At 38.0% G+C, this 5,867-nt stretch overlaps 1 pseudogene; it reads left to right on the top strand.

Moving 5' to 3' along the window:
• The first annotated feature begins 2,853 nt into the window (after nt 1-2,853).
• On the top strand, nt 2,854-4,695 carry LOC136335456 (elongation factor 1-alpha 1 pseudogene; annotated as a pseudogene).
• The last annotated feature ends 1,172 nt before the right edge of the window (nt 4,696-5,867 follow it).

Here is a 5,867-nt window from a genome sequence, read left to right on the forward strand (position 1 = left end):
CTGGAAAAAACATCATAGAAAACCACCAAACTAAAATGACAGAAATACAAGGGAAAAGAAACAATGAAGTTATAGAGCAACCAAGTAACAAAAGATAAAATGGCAGTAGTAAACCCTCATATATCAATAATCATTCTAAATGTAAATTAATTACATTTACTAATCCAAAGGCACAGAGTAGCTGTATAGTTTTAAAAATAAGACCAATTATATGCTTTCTTCAGTAGACTCATCCCACCCTAAATACACAGGCTCAAAGTGAATGGAGTGAAAGATCATGCTCCAAGCAAATGGTAGCCAAAAGAAATCAAGTGTAGCCAGGCTTATATTGGGTAAAATACATATCAAGCTAAAGATGGAATCAAGATACAAAGATGGATATTGTATAATGATAAAAGGGACAATCCATCAAAAAGACAGGTTATTAATAAATATGCACCCAATATAGGAGCACAACAATACCATATTTCTCCATGCATAAGATGCTCCCATATATAAGATGCACCTTAATTTTGGGGTCTGAAATTTGAAAAAATATATATATTATATAAAGTTATTTAACTCAAGTTTTATTCATCATAAAGATCCAAGAACAAACATATAATGAAGAGAGGAGAATCTCTTCAATAAATGATATTGGGAAAACTAGACAATACATGCCAAAGGACAAAACTGAACTATCATACACCATCCATAAAAATTAATTTAAAATGGATTAAAGACTTGAATGTAGGACATGAAACCATCAAATACATAGAAGAAAACATAGGCACTAAGCTCCTTGACATTGGTCTTAGTGATGTTTTTGTGGATTTGACTCTAATGGAAATAAAAACAAAAGTAAACAAATGAGATTACATCAAATTAAAAAGCCTCTTTTCAACAAAAGAAACCACCAACAAAATGAAAACTTACCAAATGGAAAAGATATTTGCAAATCATACATCAGATAAGGGGTTAATATACAAAATATATAAAAAAGCTCATACAACAACAAACAACCCAATTAAAAAATAAGTAGAAAATCTGAATAGGCATCTTTCCAAAGAAGATATACAAATGGTCAAAAGGCACATGACTAAATGTTCAACATCCTTAATTATTAGGAAAACACAAATCAAAATTACAATGAGACATCACTTTATTTTTGTGAACATGGCTATTAGCAGAAAAACAAAAAATAACAAGTATTAGGGCATGGCAAAAAAGAAACCTTTATACACTGTTGGAGGGATTATAAATTGGCACAGCCACTATGGTAAATAGTATGGAAATTTTTCAAAAAAATTAAATTAAAAATAGAACTCATACATGGTCCAGCTTTTCCACTTCTGAGTATTTACCCAGACTATAAAAATGCTAATTAAATATATATATGAGCTTCATGTTCATAGCAGCATTATTTATAATATCTAAGATATAGCCTGACCTGTGGTGGCACAGTGGATAAAGCATTGACCTGAAATGCTAAGGTCACCAGTTTGAAACCTTGAGCTTGCCTGGTCAAGGCACATACAGGAGCAACTAGTATGAGTTGATACTTTCTGTTTCTCCCCCCTCTTTCTCTCAACATAGATCTAAAATGAACAATATGCAAAATATAGAAACAACCTAAACCTAAGTGTCTATAGACAGATGAATGGATTTAAAACTGTGATATATATACATATCTATAACTAAGCCATAAAAAATGAAATTTTGCTATTTGAAACAACATGGATAGAACTTAAGGGTTTTATGCTAACTGAAGTAAGTCACAGAAAGACAAATATTGTATGATTTTACTCATGGAATTAAAAAAAAATGCAGTCGCTTGACCAAGTGGTGGTGCAGTGAGTGGATAGAGTGTTAGCCTGGGATGCTGATGACCCAGGTTTGAAACCCCGATGATGCTGGCTTAAGGGCAGGCTCGCCAGCTTGAGCACAAGAGTTGCCGTCTTGAGCATGGAATCATAGACATGACCACATGGTCACTGGCTTGAAGCCCAAGGTCACTGGCTTGAGCAAGAGGTGACTAGTTTAGCCGGATCCCTCCAGTCAAGGCACATATGAGAAAGCAATCAATGAATAACTAAGGTGCCACAACTATGAGTTGATGCTTCTCATCTCTTTTCCTTTCTATCTGTCTGTCTCTGTCTGTTTCTCTCTGTCTCTGAAAAAAAAAATTCAGACCTTAGACTGGTGGTTACCAGAGGGGAAGGGGAGTAGAGAGAGAGCAAAATGGGTAAAGGGGGTAAATTATATGATGAAAAATGGAAACTAGATCTTTGGTGGTGAGAGTTGGAATTATAATATACACCTGAAACTTATATAATGTTCTAAACCAATGTTACTTCAATTAAAAAATACATATTGGCCCTGGCCGGTTGGCTCAGCAGTAGAGCGTCGGCCTGGCGTGCGGGGGACCCGGGTTCGATTCCCGGCCAGGGCACATAGGAGAAGCACCCATTTGCTTCTCCACCCCCCCCCCTCCTTCCTCTCTGTCTCTCTCTTCCCCTCCCACAGCCAAGACTCCATTGGAGCAAAGATGGCCTGGGCGCTGGGGATGGCTCCTTGGCCTCTGCCCCAGGCGCTAGAGTGGCTCTGCTCACAGCAGAGTGACGCCCTGGAGGGGCAGAGCATTGCCCCCTGGTGGGCAGAGCATCGCCCCTGGTGGGAGTGCCGGGTGGATCCCGGTCAGGTGCATGCAGGAGTCTGTCTGACTGTCTCTCCCCATTTCCAGCTTCAGAAAAATACAAAAAAAAAAAAAAAAAGAAAGAAAGAAAGAAAAAAAAAATACATATTAGCTTTTTCACAATGGGTTTGCTGCCAGAACACAAATGTCATGAAAAACACCATTATATCAAAACCAAAATGGAAAAAGAAAAGACTCATATCAACATCATTGTTATTAAACACGTAGATTTCAGCAAGTCTACCACTACTGGCCATCTGATCTACAAATGTAATGGGATCAACAAAAGAATCATCAAAAAATTTGAGAAGAAGGCTGCTGAGATGGGGAAGGGCTTCTTCAAGTATGCCTAAGTCTTGGATGAATTGAAAGCTCACCAGGAGCGTGATATCACCATTGATGGCTCCCTGTGAAAATGTGAGACTGAATGTTATATGACCATCATTGATGCCTCAGGACATAGAGACTTTATCAAAAACATGCTTACAGGAACATCTCAGGCTGACGGTGTAGTCCCGATTATTGCTGCTAATGTTGGTGGATTTGAAGCAGCTTATCTCCAAGAATAGGCAGACCTGTAAGCACGCCCTTCTGACTTACACACTGGTTGTGAAACGATTGCTGGTGTTAACAGAATGAATTCCACTGAGTTCCCTACAGCATGAAGAGATATGAGAAAAATTTTTTAAAAAGTCAGCACCTTACCTTTTGCAACAGCATGAATGGACCTTGAGATTATTATGCTAAGTGAAATAAGTCAATTAGAGAAAGACAAATACCATATGATATTACTTATATGTGCAATCTAATTAACACAATAAACTGATGAACAAAATAGAAACAGAAGCATGGGCACATGGAATAGACTGACAGCTGTCAGAGGCGAAAGGGGAGAGGGAACTAGATGAAAAAGGTGAAGGGATTAGCCGAAAAGCATATATACATAACACATGGCCACAGAGAACAGTGTGGCAATAGACAGAGGAAAAGGGAGTGAAGGCAAGGTGGAGATGGGCAAGGGGGTGAGGAATGGGGATGGAAACAGACACTCTTTGGAGCAGAGGGAGCAGCAGTGTGCAGATGGCGTTTCATTGAATTGTACACTTGAAACCTGTATGGCTTTGTGAACCATTGTCATCCTAATAAATCCAATTAATAAAAAGAAAAAAATTGGTTACAACCCTGACACAGTAGCATTTGTGCCAAGTAGCACTTGTGCTGGAGCCAAGTGCTAACATACCTCAGTTCAAGGGGTGGAAAATCACCCATAATAATGACAATGCCAGTGAAACCAGACTGCTTGAAGCTCTGGACTGCATCCTGCCACCAATTTATCTAAGTGGCAAGCCCCTGCATCTGCCCCTCCAGGAAGTCTACAAAATTGGTGGTATTGGTACTGTCCTTGTGGATCAAGTGAAGACATGTTCTCAAACCAGGCATGGTGATCACCTTTGCTCCAGTCAAAGTAATAACTGAAGTCTTTTGAAATGCTCCATGAAGCTTTGAGTGAATGAGGCTCTTCGGACAATGTGGACTTCAATGTCAAGAACATGTCTTTTAAAAATGTTCATCATGGCAATGTGGCTGGTGACAGCAAAAATGATCCACCAATGAAAGCAGCTGGCTTCAAAGCTCAGGTGATTATTCTGAACCATTCAAGCCAAATTAGTGCCAGATATGCACCTGTGCTGGATTATCACCCAGCTCACAGTGCTTGCAAATTTGCTGAGCTGAAGGAGAAGATTGATCATCATTCTGGGAAAAAGTTGGAAGATGGCCCAGATTTTTGAAATCTGGTGATGCTGTCATCATCGATATGGTTCCTGGCAAGCCCATGTGTGTTAAGAGCTTCTGACTATCCTCTTCTGAGCCATTTTGCTGTTTGTAACATGAGACAGACAGTTGCTGTGAGTGTCATCAAAGCAGTGGGCAAGAAGGCAGCTGGAGCTGACAAAGACACCAAGGCTGTCCAAATGCTCAGTAGGCTAAATGAGTATTATCCCCAATACCTGCCACACTAGTCTTAATCAGTAGTGGGAAAATGGTCTCAAAGCTATTTATCTCAATGGACCATTAAAGTTTAATAGCAAAAGACTGGTTAGAGATTACAATGCATTATAAAAACCTTCAGAAGGAATAGAGAGTGTTTTGTGGACCATTTGTTTTTCTTTGGGGGGGTGGCACTTTTTAAAATCAGTACTTTTTAATGGAAACAACTTAACCAAAAAAATCTGTCACAGAATTTTTAGACCTATTAAAACAAAATTTAATGAGAGAAAAAAATATTACCTTCTTCTGAGGTTGGTTGTAAGGATTAAAAAAGTTAACACGTGCAAAACATTTGATATGTACCACATAGTAAGCACTTAATAAATGTTAGTTTGTGCTATTATCATTTTTAGTAACATTAGTAGGCAACATTGGGTATAGTATAAGACCTTGAACTTGAATTATGGTAAAAAGAATAAAAAGGAAAGGGTATATTTGAGATTTGCTGCAAATAAGATTTCTTACTTTCTGCTAGCCTCTTTTTGTTGGTCAATGACATGAGTTTTGGTCCAAGTATACATGAGAATAAATTAAATTTCTGTAAATAAGTCTAAACAGTATTATTAATTTTAGATACATTAGAGAAAGGGTCATATCTATGTGACCCTTTGGGATAGAATATGAAATTAGTATTTGAGACAAATGTTTAGACAAATACTAATTTCATATACTATCCCAAGTCTCCTATACAACTCTGGAAACTGTTTTCAGATTCTAAAGTCTTTCTCAAGTCAAAGAGGAAAAATCCTAAACTTATAAACACAAAGACTGATACATTTTGGTGTTCTTTCATTTAAAATGTAAAAATTTTCTGGGTTTTGGGTTCTAGAACTTCACCATCAGTCTCCATTAATTATATAATTTAACTTTCAATGAGACCTGTAGAAATTAGGGTTTAAATTATTTCAACTAATTTATTAACATGCTACCTATATTTTCTCTCTCATTGTAGGGAAAACAGTGTGTTTAAGCTTGCTTACTGGTTCCCCGTCTATAAGCACTTTCCACAATTAGTGTGAGCATGTGGCAGAAAGCCACATGTGTGTCTCTATGAAAAGCCATGGGTGCTTTCCCTCAGTGATTTTCCTAGATCACTCTCCCACCACCACAAGGTATGGTTCCCTGGTTCCCTCAGCCGCCACAA

Source organism: Saccopteryx bilineata, chromosome 4 (assembly GCF_036850765.1).
Source record: "Saccopteryx bilineata isolate mSacBil1 chromosome 4, mSacBil1_pri_phased_curated, whole genome shotgun sequence".
Lineage (NCBI taxonomy): Eukaryota > Metazoa > Chordata > Mammalia > Chiroptera > Emballonuridae > Saccopteryx > Saccopteryx bilineata.